This window comes from Sceloporus occidentalis, unplaced genomic scaffold, assembly GCF_023333645.1.
Source record: "Sceloporus occidentalis isolate IW3139 unplaced genomic scaffold, rSceOcc1.0.p SCAF_1, whole genome shotgun sequence".
Lineage (NCBI taxonomy): Eukaryota > Metazoa > Chordata > Lepidosauria > Squamata > Phrynosomatidae > Sceloporus > Sceloporus occidentalis.
In genome coordinates, this window is record NW_028316981.1 from 135,024,141 (window position 1) to 135,039,000 (window position 14,860).

Genomic DNA, 14,860 nt, shown 5'->3' on the forward strand with positions numbered 1-14,860 from the left:
TTGTCTGTTATTATTGTTTGTTATTATTGTTTTCCATCCATGAAATGCATTTGTGAATGTGTTTATGTTTAATAAAAATAGCTTATAAAAACACTGATCAGTTTATCTTGCCCCTTTGGCACTCTGTTTCTTCCCATTTGTATCTCCAACCAGGGGCTTTAACCACTGCCAGCCTTTAATCTTTGAGAAACCCTGAGACTGACAGGTTGCTAGATGGAGCCACAGAGATATTATGTCAGAGGATTCCTCCCCTAATGAATATCAGGCTTACAAAGAGAAAATAAAGAAAGCTCCAAACTGTGGCAGCTAATCTAGGCATGGCAAAGTTCCTATCTGTTTGCAGCAGGATTTTAATCTCTGAATTTTCAGGTGTGAGATTTAAAATGGCTCTTCTTTCATTTCCATCTGGTATGTGAATGGAAAGCCAGCCTTGATGACAATGTTAATGTGCATTATGCATTTTTCCCGTCCACTTTCTTGATCTTAATAACAACATTTAGAGCAGGGGTAGGCAACCTTTTTGAGCCGGGGGCCGGGTTTCTGTCCCTCAGACAACTGGGGGGCCGAAGCCGGGGGGGGTGGAACTTCCACCCTCCGGGGGCGGTACCACACACTGAGGGTGGAGCTTCCACCCTCCAGGGGCGGGGCCAGCGCTGGAGGCCTCGCCCTCTTTCCGGGCCCCTGACGGGCCCCAGGCCCTGTCAGGGGCCCGCAAAAAAGCCAATGGCGGGCACCAGCACTAGAGGCCTGGCCCTCTTTGCCAGACCTGCCACCCCCCATCTCACATTCATTCTCTTTTCTTCCTCCCTTTTCCTTCTTCCATCTCCTTTTCTCATTCTTCCACTTCCTTCCCTCACTCCCACTCTTTTTCCTTCCATCTGTCCCTCTCTTCCTCCCTTTTCCTTATCCTTCCCTTTCTCCCTTTCACCTTCTTACTACCCTTCCATGCCTTTCTTCCTCCATTTCCTTTATTCCCCCTCTCTCATTCTCCCTTTTACTCTTTCTTTCTTTCCTTCCATTCATCTTTCTTCCTCCCATTCTTTTATTTCCCCTTTCTTCTTTCCCTCCATTCCACCTCTTCCTTTATTTCCCTCTCCCTTTCTCTTCCTCTTTCCTTCTTCCTTCTCTCCTGTCTTCCTAGCTCCCTTCCCTTCCCCCCATCTCTCTCTCCACACCTCTTTCCTTCCTTCCTTCTTTCCCTTCCTGCTGGAGGCAGAGGTCCATCCCTTCTTCCTTCCCATCTCCCCTTCTCTTTCTCCTTCCTTCCTTCCCTATGTCTCCCTTCACATCCCCCTTTCCCTCATGTCTGTCTTCCTCCCTCCCTCCCCCATCTCTCCTTCCACACATCTTTCAATCCTTCTCGCCTTCATTTCCCCCTTTCATTTCCCCCTTCCTTTCTTCTTTCTTCCTGGCTCTCTTCTCTTCATCTCTGCCTCCACACAGCTCTTTCTTTCTTTCTTTCTTTCTTTCTTTCTTTCTTTCTTTCTTTCCATCCCTTCCACTCTCTCTCCTTCCTTTCATCTCTTTCCTTCTTTCCACCCATCTTTCTCTTCCTTTTCCTTCCCCCTCCCTTTCTCATTCTCCCCTTTCCCTTTCTCTCCCTCCCTCCACCTCTCTTCCTTCCTTTCTTTCCTTCCATCCGTCTCTCTCTTCCTCCCTTTTCCTTATTCTTCCCTTTCTATTTCCCTTTCACCTTCTTACTACCCTTCCATGCCTTTCTTCCTCCATTTCCTTTATTCCCCCTCTCTCACTCTCCCCTTTACTCTTTCTTTCTTTCCTTCCATTCATCTCTTTCTTCCTCCCTTTCCTTTATTTCCCCTTTCTTTCTTCCTTCCCTCCATTCCACCTCTTCCTTTATTTCCCTCTCCCTTTCTCTTCCCCTTTCCTTCTTCCTTCCCTCCCTCCTGTCTTCCTAGCTCCCTTCCCATCTCTCCCTACACACCTCTTTCCTTCCTTCCTTCTTTCCCTTCCTGCTGGAGGCAGAGGTCCATCCCTTCTTCCTTCCCATCTCCTCTTCTCTTTCTCCTTCCTTCCTTCCCTATGTCTCCCTTCACATCCCCCTTTCCCTCATGTCTGTCTTCCTCCCTCCCTCCCCCATCTCTCCCTCCACACATCTTTCAATCATTCTCACCTTCATTTCCCCTTCCTTTCTTCTTTCTTCCTGGCTCTCTTCTCTTCATCTCTACCTCCACACAGCTCTTTCTTTCTTTTCTTTCCATCCCTTCCACTCTCTCTCCTTCTTTTCATCTCTTTCCTTCTTTCCACCCATCTCTCTCTTCCTTTTCCTTCCCCCTCCCTTTCTCATTCTCCCCTTTCCCTTTCTCTCCCTCCCTCCACCTCTCTTCCTTCCTTCCTTTCTTTCCTTCCATCCGTCTCTCTCTTCCTTTTCCTCCCACCCTTCCTTTCTCATTCTCATTCTCCCTTCTCCCCATCTCTCCCTCCACACCTCTTTCTTTCCTTCCCTCCTTTCCACTCTCCTTCCTTCCTTCCATCTCTTCTTCTTTCCCTATCTTTCTCCCTTTCTTTCTCTCCCTTCCACTCTCTCTCCTTCCTTCCTTCCTATCCTCCCTTCCCTCACCTGCTGGAGGCAGAGGTCCAGGAAGGAGGAGGCCAGCAGCTCCCCAAAGGCCCCGTCCGCTCGCGGGATAGACCTTTGGCCTCTCCCGCGAGCGAGCGGCGCCTTCGGCCTCTCGCACGAGCGGCCGCTTGCGCGACAGGGAGGAGGCCGGCAGCCCCTCAAAGGTCCTGCCCGCTCGCGCGTGAGACCTTTGGCAGCTTGTGCGCGAGAGAAGAGGCCAGCGGCCCCCCCAAAGGCCCCCCCACTCGCGCGTGAGACCTTTGGCAGCTTGTGCAAGAGAGAAGAGGCCAGCAGCCCCCCCAAAGGCCCCGCCCGCTCGCGCGCGAGACCTTTGGCCTCTCACGCGAGTGAGCGGCACCTTTGGCCTCTCGCGCGAGCAGCGGCTCGCGCAAGAGAGAAGAGGCCAGCGGCCCCCCCAAAGGCCCCACCCACTCGCGAGACCTTTGGCCTCTTGCGCGAGCGAGCGGCACCTCGCACAAGAGAGAAGAGGCCAGCGGCCCCACAAAGGCCCCGCCTGCTCGCGAGACCTTTGGCCTCTTGTGCGAGCGAGCAGCGCCTTTGGCCTCTCGCACGAGCAGCGGCTCGTGCGCGAGAGAAGAAGCCAGCGCCCCCCCCGAAAGGCCCCACCCGCTCGCACGCGAGACCTTTGGCCTCACGCTCGAGCGAGCGGCGCCTTTGGCTTCTTGCGCGAGCAGCGGCTCGCGCGAGAGGGAGGAGGCTGGCGCCCCCGCAAGGGCCTGGTGCTGCCGCCGATTGCCGCTGCGGCAGCAGCACCGGGCGCAGGCCGGTCCCCTGGCCTTGGCGGGCCGCATGTGGCCCGCGGGCCGGGGGTTGCCGACCCCTGATTTAGAGCTTCATATGAATAATGAGAAAGAGGCTGCAGTCTTTTGTAGGAGAATGCTCTGAGGCGGTCCCAAAGTAAAGGCCCAATCATGATGCCCAAAAGCATCCCCTCACCCACTTCATGTTTTCTGCTGGTGATGTGTGAGAGATTAATATGGTCACAAGGTTGTTGGAAGTTGACAAGAGATGGAAGAGATATTTGTTTGCATTGTCACTGAAAAAATAAGCAGGAGGAGGAGATGTGTTAACTGGAGTGCAAAACAGTATATCATATTGTTCATATATATTGTTCACCCATGCCAACCTAGTTTATAATGGAAGATTTATCATGTGTGATCACATGCCTTTGGGTTCCTAAGATTTTAGTTTTGTAATGAAACTCTTTAGTTAAACTTCTGCTAGGCATTGATTCATGTACTGACTTGTTGATTCAGGCCAGGATATACACTGCTCTGGACTCAGAAGCAGGGTGCTGAAAAAAGCAGTTCAAAAATGAGATTTCCAACTGATGGGGGTAAATTGCCCAGACTGAAATTCTGAAGAAATCATTTCTTTGGGAGAGTATGATGCAACTATTAGCACTACTGACTAGGGGGAGAGTGTAATATTTTGCTGTACATTCCTGTAATTAGCTAGTCTGGGAAAGAATAGTGCCATGTTATCAGATTGTTTTCAAAAATCTACAGCTCTGGCTAGAACAGAGCTGGACATAGAAATTAGAAGTTTTGATGAATCACATAATTATGGTCCATTATTTCAAAGGGAATTTTGGGAAATGGATTTTAAAAGAGTAGTTGAAGGTTAACAGGAGCTGGAAGGCAGACCTTTGCCATCCAAAAATAATGTAATTGTAGCATCTAAAAGTGCAAAATCCTGAAGCACTTAGGGTGAACACTTATATCCCAAAGTAGGCAGAGTTATGCAAGCTAAAGTGCATCTTAATTTTGGTGTATATCCATGGCGGAATAATAGTGCATTCTGACTTGCTGTCTCTTTGCTCTTTTTAGTCATGACTTTTTTGTCTGCTAGTACCAGGGACATAGCCAGGATTTTAGGAAGGGGGGAGGTCCAGACTAAGTGCCACCATTATAATGGGGCTTGGGTGCAGCGGCGCAGCAGCACACACCATTCATTTTTCTAATGGAAGGGGGGGGTCCGGACCCCAAGGACCCCCCCTTGGCTATGTCCCTGCTAGTACTGTTATGCTTTGCCTCAAATGCATAGCTGGATTTCCATTCTTCAAAAGCTTTCCATCCTTCAAAATCATCTGGCTAAGCTCGGCTGGGAGATGGGTAGTGGTCACCTGGCTGCATAGGCGGCGTTTTTCTGTGCAATAACACCCGTTCAAGCTCATTCCCAGACCATGCCCAGATTGGGCAGAAAATGCCATGTGATAATCACCTAAGAAAGTTAGCCATGATCAGTGCCTAAGTAGATAAACAGCCAGAGTCTTCAAAAGGGTTCATGGTGCTACAGCTATTTCAAAACTCTGTGAATCCAGGCTATACAAGATCCTTGGTAAACAAATTATAACATTAAAAGCCTTGAATCTGTTGTTACTTGCTGCAGAATGCCACATGGTCTGCTTTCTTAAGAAGGCACTAGTTGTACATTAAGAGATTAGGGTCTGTTTTACCATTTTGATGAAGATACCACACCAGTGAGCCACAACTTTTCAAAGTATTAAATATGTGCTTGTATGTGCCTTCAAGCCTCCTGTTGCCTGGCTCCATGAATTTCATAGGTTTTCTTAAGTGAGGAATATTTAGCGGTGGTTTTGCCAGTTCTTGCCTCTGAAATATAACCTATAATACTAAACAGTCATAGTGAAATGCCCCAATGAATCTACTTTGACATAATGTAATGAGAAGGTAGATGCCTCAGCATGTGATTGAGCATCAGATGTATTGGGATGCTAATTATTTTGAAAAGTCATTCTAGTGGCAAATAGAGGAAATGCAGTGTTTAGAGGATGTGATCTGGGGACACATTATGCAGTTATTTTACAGAAACTAAGAAGATCAATCTAATATATACAGACAACACCATAATACAAGCAGAAAACCTCACAGACCTTGGACAACTACTAAAGAAGATCAAGGAAGAAAATGCAAAGACAGCCTTATTGTTGGACAGGAATAAAGATAATGACCACAGAAAATCTACACAAATTCAACCTAGACAATGAGGAAATAGAAATAGTAAAAGAATTCTCATTCCTGGGATCAAACACTGATAGAATAATAATAAATAATAAAACTTTTATTTCTTCCCCACTTTTTGTAAAAACAATCAAAGCAGCTTACAATATTAAAAGAATACACCATATATAGAAAATATCCCCCCTTAAAAAAGAATTAAACAATTTAAGGTTAAAATTACATAAACAATTAAAACAATAGTGGTAGGCAGAGTCATCAGATATATGTGGGGGTTGCTACGTAGCTGAGTATTTTATTCTGGGAAGGCCTGCAGAAGAGATCCATCTTAACAGCTTTATTGAAGCTATCTAGATTGGTGATTTGATGGATCTCATCTGGCAGGCCATTCCATAGTCTGGGTGCGATTGCATAAAAGCCCTCTGGGGAGTCGCAGTCAATCTGGTCTTTATAGGCTGCAGTAAGTTCCTCCCAGAGGATCTGAGAGCACAGGACAGATTGTATGGAAGTAGGTGATCCTTTAAATAAGTTGGGTCCAAGCCATGTGTGGCTTTAAAGATGATAACCAACACCTTGTACTGTGCCCAAAAACTAATAGGTAGCCAGTGGAGTGACTTTAATATTGGTGTTATATGATCGCTCCTAGATGATCCAGTGATTAACCCGGCCACCATATTCTGTACCAATTGCAGTTTTTGAACTAGGCACAAGGTAGAGTGCATTACAAAAATCAAGTCTTGAGGTTACCAGTGCATGTACTACAGTTTCAAGGTCTCCTGGTTCCAGGAAAGGGCACAGCTGGCATATCAGCCAAAGCTGATAACAGGCACTCTTGACCATCGCATTCACCTGATTTCGCATGTGAAGCAACGGGTCAAGAAATACCCCCAGACTGCAAACACAGTCCTTTGAGGAGAGTGTGAACCCCTCTAGGACTGGAGATTGTAACCTGATACCTGGTTTAGGGGCCCCTACTGTAGGTACCTCCATTTTGTCTGGATTCAGTTTGAGCTTGTTTTCCCTCATCCAGTCCATTACTGCCTCAAGACACTGACTGAGGGAAGAAATGCCATCTGTCGTTGTCGCTGATGACTGAGACATGGAGAAATATATTTGGGTGTCATCAGCATACTGATAACACCCCACCCCATAGAAATGGGGGCTGCAACCAGGAAATCAGAAGAAGATTAAGATGAGAGACAGCGGCTGTGAAAGAACTAGAAAAGATTCTAAAATGCAAAGATATACAGTTGAGCATAAAAGTTAGAATTGTACAAACCATTGTATTCCCTATTATCATGTAGGGATGTGAGAGATACACAGTTAAGAAAGAAGATAGGAGGAAAATCAATTCATTTGAAATGTGGTGCTGAAGAGGAGTGCTGAGGTAGCCAAAAGGACAAATAAATGGGCCATAGAGTAGATCAAGTCAGAAATCTCTGTGGAAGCAAAGATGACAAAACTTAGGCTGTCATACTTAGAACACATCATGAAGAGGCATGAATCATTGAAACAACAACAACAATAATGTTAGTAAAAGTAGAGGGAAGTAGAAAAAGAGGAAGACCATATGCTAGATGGATGGATTCTATTAATCACGAATATGAATTTGCAGTAGCTAGGCAGAGCAATGGAGGACAAGGTGTCTTGGAGGTGTCTCATCAGCAGGGTCGCCATGGGTCATGCTGACTCAAGGGCAGTTGGCAATAACAAAATAAGGTCACAGTGTGATCACATCTAGTTGGAAGGCCACTTGGGAATCTCATGTAAATGACTTTTTCATCACTAGACATGTATTTATCTGTTTATTCAAGCTAGATAGCTTTATCACCCTTTAACAACTGTTAAATGACTGCTGTTAAAATTTTCATTTGCACTTCAATTCTCTCACATTCTCCTTCCTAATTTGATTATGTGTTGATAAAATGTCTACCAACTGGATCTACCTCCATAGAGTGGGTTGGAGTCAATGAAAGCTTATACCAAATTAAATTTGTTAGTCTTTAGGGTGCTACAAGACTCCTTTTTTATTCTGGAGTAGACAAACATGGCACCCCACTCCTTCCCACCCTGTCCCAGGTACCTTGAGTTCTATGATGGAAGAAAAACCATTAGTGGGGCCTTTAGTATCCGCTTGAGTTTGGTTTCAGGACACCCGTGGCTATGAAAATCCATGGATGCTTAAGTCCCATTATGTTCAATGGCATAGTAAAATGGTGTCCCTTCTATAAAATAGCAAAATCAGAGTTTACTTTTGGGAATTTATATATATGTATATATTATTTTTTCAAGCCGTGGATTCTTGAATATGTGGATAAAGAATCAGTGGATACAGAGGGCTGACTATATAAAATAAGGATAATTTAATTATTTGTTGCTGGGGTTAGGTAATTCCCAAACTGTGGTGTGTTACATCTAAAGGGAGTTAACAGCCTTTTCATATCTGTCTCTTGAACTCCATGCCTATGCTATCTTTCTAACACTTCAGCTGCAACTTCCTTCCTACATCACTTAGCACATACTTTCAAAATCTGAAGTTCTATCAGGAAAAAAGTGCAGTGGAGCCTTTAGCTAAGAAAGTAAAATATTGAAATGAGGAACTCTGGAAGTAGGTGAGTAAACCCTTTAGCTTCACTTTTGATCAGGCTGCACTTGTCTTAGTGGATGCAAATATTTCTGAACACTGCCACACATCATTACCCAATGTGCAATGCGAGCTATACTTGTAATTTTTTATGCAAATTGCACTGGTGCAGTCCCCAGATTACCATTTCTGGGACTCCATTATTCAGCATAAGCCAATGAGCAAGCCAGCTTTCTGAAGGGTAGTGTGAAAACTTTCTCCATGTGTTTATGTAAATAACCATTGTCACACAACTCCTAGATTGCCATGAATGCAAATATAATTTCAACACAGGCATGTTTCCTTTGCCCTTTCTGGTTCTTCATAGGAAACTGTTCAGGCAGGCAGGTGAACTGAAGCTGTGGCTTGATCACTTTTTCTCCCCACCCCCAATGAATTTAATGTGAACACAACAATTCCTGCTTAGATCACTGTGTCTTAGCTGAGTCCATTTTCTAACATTGGCCAATACTGAATGCTCTAGCTGATCATTAAAAGGATCAGAACAGACAGAGATTGATTTCCCATGATTCCCCCACCTTTCACCTCCATATTCTTGTGTATCTGCCATCAGAAGATAGTCTCCAGAATGACAGCACATTCCCAGATCCATTTTGGATAAGAGCCAGAACAGCCAGTAAAACATGGGCATAAGAGAGAAGGAGGAGAAGGTGGCAAGACTGTGTTAGTTTGTCTTTGTAGATCTGTGTAATTATACAGTATCCAAAACTTTACCCAAACACATAGAGAGAGACTGTGTGCGCAGTATGACAAAACTATTCTGAAAACATAGCTACTCAGAACCACAATTTTTCATGCTTCTAAACATAGTTTACACTAAAAGTGAATGGGAAATGAGTGTTGGGATCCTGGAATATCTGTTGCTCTCATTAACTAAAGACTTTTCTGAAATCTCCAGATAAATTTTTAATGCCATTAGCCAGGAGATCTCCAAAGCCCTTTAGACCCTAATATGGTCAAGTTAGTTGGTTCTAATTTCAGATCAGGTTTAATGAGTCTCATATCCTTGGTTGGCATGGCAGTTGTGTGTGTGGAATCATCGACCCCAAATGCAGCTTGAGGAAATGCAGCTTTTTCTAATGTGGCATTTCCCAGCTTTCATTGTGTTGGCTCCCACTGAAAGAACTAAATGGGTCAGATACATTGCCTTTTCATTTAAGATGATGAGTAACAAGTAATGAATAGTATCTGAGTGATGATTACTAGGGACAAAACCTTCAAGTGTCCATAAAGACATTTGTCTCTACTTTTCTTGAAATACAATTTGTTATAAAGAGAAATACCTAGAAATCATCCTCTTCCTGTCCCCTGATTACTTAATGTGCTTCCTTGCTCTTTCTCTTTCCTGATGGCTCCAATTTGTAGATAATAAGGAATCATGACATGACATGACATATAACCTGCATGTTGGAATGTTGGATAGTCCATTATCTCAGGAAAGACTAAAATACAGCCGTATAATTTCTTCTAAAGAGCATCACTTCCTCAGGAAATGGAACAGATGCAGAGTGTGTTACTCAAGAGCATGTGCCACTCTAGGGAGGGTGTTAAGAGGTTCCCCCGTAGGACTCTGCCCACAAGGGAGTAGGAACTGCCACAACTGTCCACCTGTCCCAGTCACTGTCAAGAAAGCTCCCAAAACTATCTCTGTAACAGCATTATCTGCCTCCTATGTAGAAAAGTGGGGAGACATTGTACTGACATCCTAATGTCCTTCAAAGTAGTACCATATTCATGGTAGTACCATATTCAGAGTCAAGCCCAGTTTCTACCTTTTTAATCATCTTTACCAGTGATTCCCAAACTCTGGACTTTCCAGGTGTTTTGGCCTTCAGCCTCACCCATCTTGACAAATGGTGTGAGATACTGGGAGCTGAAGTCCAAAAGACCTGGAAGGCCAGAGCTTGGGAATCGCTGAGCTATATACCCTACCTGGAGTTCTCCTCAGTTCAGAGAGCCATCTTGTGGCTGATTGACATGGAGCAACAAATATATTGTTCCATACTTCACCTGCTACAAACCAGTTTGTCTGTGCTACAAATGTACACAGTACTGATGCATTGGATGAACTGTCATAGCTGTTCCCACAGAGAACTGTAGTTTAGTGAAGGTATGTAGAATTTTGTATTAGAAATTCCATAGCTTTCCTTGTGTGAACATGTCTTCTCAGTATGAAGAAACATATCAGTAAGTAAGAAGACATAAACTGGAAAGCCACACTTATCAGATGCAGATAAAGGGCAAGTGACCCTTTTGATGTTATTTGAACCTCTGGTTTATAAGTAGTCATCCTAATTTCTGCTTCAGTTGGAATACTTTCAGTAATAGTGGCTGGTGGCTTACATGTCAGTGGAGTGTTCAGTCTGCTCAGTGTTTTAGTCTGAATTTTGAGTATGTAGAGTTCAACAACTTTAATACCTCCTTTTAAGTTCAGAACAAAACCCAGAATAAAATCATTCATCTGCTCACTGATATAAGAAATAGAAGCCAACAATGCAGTCCCTGGGGGAAACAATACTGCAGCAGAATGAGCTCCCATCTCTCTCTTCTTTTATCAGAGAAAATGACTCACAGGAACAAGGTGAGCCACAGCAGTTTGAACTGGGCTGTCTTTGCCTTTATCCCATTCAGCTACAGATGTGCTGCAGGTCAGACACTTCCAAATCAATTTTGCAAATGGAGTTCAGCATTGTGTATTGTTGTTGTTAACTACCATCAAGTCAACCTCAATTTTTGGTGAACCTATGAATGTGAGACCTACAAGTCACCCTATCATGAACAGTCCTGCCCAAATCTTGCAGACTCAGAGCTATGGCTTCCTTGATTGAGGTCTTCCTCTTTTCCTACTGCCTTCTACCTTGCTAAGCATTATTGCCTTTTTTGTGAGTCATGTCTTCTCATGATAAGGCCAAAGTAGAACAGTCTCAGTTTAGTCTGCTTAGCTTCTAGGGAGAGTTCATGCTTGATTTTCTCTAGGATCCATTTATTTGTCTTTTTAACAGAGTTCTTCTCCAGCACCACATTTCAAATGATTTTATTCCTTTTCCTATCAGCTTGCTTCACTATCCAGTGAAAACTTTCAAAACCATACATGGAAATAGGAAATATGATGGCATGGTCAATCCTAATTTTCATGCTCAGTGATATATTGACACTTCAGGATCATGTCCAGTTTCTTCATAGCTGCCCTTCCAAGTCCAAGTCTTCTTCTGCTCTCTTGGCAGCAGTCTCTGTTTTTATTAATGACTGAGCCAAGGTATAGGAAATATCTCATTATATCAATGTTTTCATTGTCTAGTTTAAAGTTATGTAACTCATCTGTGATCATTGTAAACTTGTCTTTGTACTTTCTTCCTTGACTTTCTTCAAAAATTGTTCCAAGTCTGCTAGTTTCTGCTATAAGGATGGTGTCATCTGCATATCTTAAATTGTTGGTGTTCCTTACCCCCATTTTTACACCTCCTTCCCATAAAGTCTAATAATGCTTTAGATATGATATGTTCAGTATACAACTTAACTAGATAGGATGATAAAATTCAGCTTTGCCTCACCTTTGACAATCGGAAACCCTAATTTTCTCCATTTTCTGTCCTAACAGTAGTCTCTTGTTCTGAGTACAGGTTACACATTAGGACAATCAAATGTTGTGACGCACCCATTTCTTATAACATCATGGTGGCTAATTTTTTTTTTTTTTTTTACAATGTGGGCAACTGACACTTTCTTTTGTTGTTTTTTCCTTGAGCATTTTTATGCATGAGCCTAAGTTGTTTGTAAATCTTCAGGCAACACACATTGAATTGCTCTGATCTGGCCTACTATGCATCTTGAATGGGCTCAGATATCTTGATGCTGATAGTATGCTTGGTATCTTCCTTCTTGAGTTTCCGGGATATGTGGTCCTCAAAAAAGAATTTTAAAAAAATATTTTTTTACTGACAAAATATTATTTTTAAAAAACCACACAATACAAAACACCTTTTCAGTGTCTAAAACTACATCCACCCACACTGATACATTTTCACATACATACTATTAATACGATAAAAGACTTCATAACCTCGATTTGATGGCTAACATCAATATATCAACAATGTATTCGTTTTTGTTATATATTCTCTATTTAACAGATTCTCTTTTCTCTTTGTCTACTCCTCCATAACCACTATTCCTATATCCCCCTGAGATTGCTTTAAATACATCAGCAATTCTGGCCAATCTTTCTTGAATTTCTCTATTGAGCCATTTCATATTAGACAAGTTAATTTATCTGGAAAAGGAGTTTGAGTCTGCTGCATGCATAGTTTTGTACTCTGACACTCAACTACAAGAATGGGAGGTAGGGCATCCTAAAAGGTTATGAACAACTTAATATATATGGCTTTCCATGTCCTTAGTGTCCCTTTATAATTCTGGATGGTGCTGCCTCTCCAGATCATACAGCCATATATTGGAGAGGAAAGAAGCCATTGATCACTGAACATGGATAGTTATTTCTCAAACCCATTTTCTTTTGTTAAAATCATTGTGGGGGGGGGGGGACTACCAACAATTAAAACTGCATCACTTTTCTGATGAGTACTTACTTGATATTATATCCCTGCATGCTTGTTGCATGAGAAGATAAGGAGGAAAATCCAGAAAGCTGCTGGGCTGAATGCACACCATAAAAGGAGCAGTGGTCCATCTCAAAAGCAGCTTTATTATAGTTTGCATGTGTGTCACTTCTGTCTTTTGAGAGAGTATTTGAAGGAAAGGAGGGAGCTGGCAGGACATGCTAGGAATGTGAGAGAAATTAATTTGTTTTGCATTTTTAATACAAAGCTGCCTAATTCATGCTCTGAACTAATACACAAACCAAACACAATTATCCTTCAGGGTTTTGTTTTGGTTTTTACTTCTCCAAATTTTGTGAATCAGTTCTTTGATAAGAATATGCATAGACAAGGGAAAAGTCATATGAAATTTACATACTGAAAAAATTGCAGGCAAATGTGTATGGATTTTTTTGGTAGACATTTTGCAGAAACATTCACAAACCAGTACTTAAATGGGTCAGAATGAAATTGTGCTTCAGAAAAGTTAAAATTAGTAGACTTTTTTATTTGAAACAGATGAGTCCGTTCTTACCTGTGCATGTTCAGGAAAGGCATTCTATGCAAAAGATGAAGCAGGGCAGAATGAGTGGAGTGTTTCATTGAGATGAAGACCTTGGGTTGGCTGAGGGTAATTGAAATGGAATGGAGATGATGACTGGTAGGGATATAATGGGAAATGTAGTAATGGGAAATATTATTCAAAACCAGAAAGCAATATTTATTAGATGCTGTGACAATGAAGAAGGTGAAGAAACTCTTTTGGCATTGGTGTTACCTCTGGTTTATTAACAGGTCTAACCATTCTTTCTTAAGTATGAAGGCTTTGATAGATTCCTTGTACTGTCGATAGTATTGTAGGATTGGAAAGTACCCTGGGCCTTCTAGCCCAAGCCCCTGTTAGTACAAGTGGTTAGCCAACTCTGTCCAAAAACCATTAATGAAGGAAAATCCAGCACTTTCCAAGATTGTCTTTTCCACTGTTGAACAGTTCTTACCACCAAAAAGTATGCAAAGGGATCTTTTAGCACCTTTGAGACTAATTGTAAGAAAGAAGCTAGTAGCAGGAGCTTTCATAGATTTGAGTTTATTTCCTCAGATGCATCAGGTCTGCATACTGATTTTCCAGACTAACATGGCTATGTCTTTGAATTTTACCATCAAGAAGTTATTTTTAACACTAAGTAAAAATCTCTCTTTTTACAATTTGAATCAGTTAGTTTAGCACCTACCCTCTGGTACAACAAAAAACAAGCTTCTGTGTAACAACTCTTTAGAGGTTTGAGCATGGCTCTCTTCTTCATAGCCCTTTAGCATCTTGGTTGGCTTCTTTTCACTCTACCATATACATGTGTAGCACCTTTTCTTCTTTCTTCTGCTGTGCTGAATGTCAGATCATTCTGTGACTATAGGTTATAATAGCCTTTTTCTCACAAATGTGGGCACATCTAACATTCTTCCTAGGCTAAAAGGTCCTGTGGAAAGCTGTGGATAGTTTCAAAGATAAAAAAGAAAGAAATGTATACTAGATGCAAAGGAAGGATGAGCAGCCCTTGAAAGCATCAGTGGAAGGTTGGAGATATGATTTGAGTGATGAGAGAGAGTAAAATGGTTTTGACAGTGGATGTTTGGATGGAGGTGAGAAAAGTGAGGTGCAAATTAATGCAAATTGACTAGTGAAACACTGCCTCAGCATATTGCCATCACCAAGATGTCTCTTTTTCTCTTTTGCAGTGGTTCTGATGGGCATTTTATGTGTGAAAATAATTCTGAGAGATGATTCATATGTATAACAATAAATCACTCCCAAGATGATCCCATAAACTCAGACTTGATTTGTATGCACAGCCTGTTCTTTGGTTGCATTTCTTAAAATCATAGTAAAAATCCTGAAATCTTAAAATACTGGTTTGGATCCAGACTTAGTATTGCTTAGAGTAGACCAAATGAAATCAATGGGACTTAAGATCATTATGACTTAACTCATTTAACTTAAGTTCTAGCAGTTATGCTCTAAGGATGACTAGAGCTGGATCTAGTC

The 14,860-nt window shown here is 42.3% G+C and overlaps 1 protein-coding gene across 11 annotated transcripts in view; it reads left to right on the top strand.

Annotated features, from left to right (window-relative positions):
- The window catches only part of CACNA1G (calcium voltage-gated channel subunit alpha1 G), a 270,365-nt gene that overhangs the window by 26,486 nt on the left and 229,019 nt on the right, over positions 1 to 14,860 (top strand). The gene's annotated exons all lie outside the window — the stretch shown is intronic.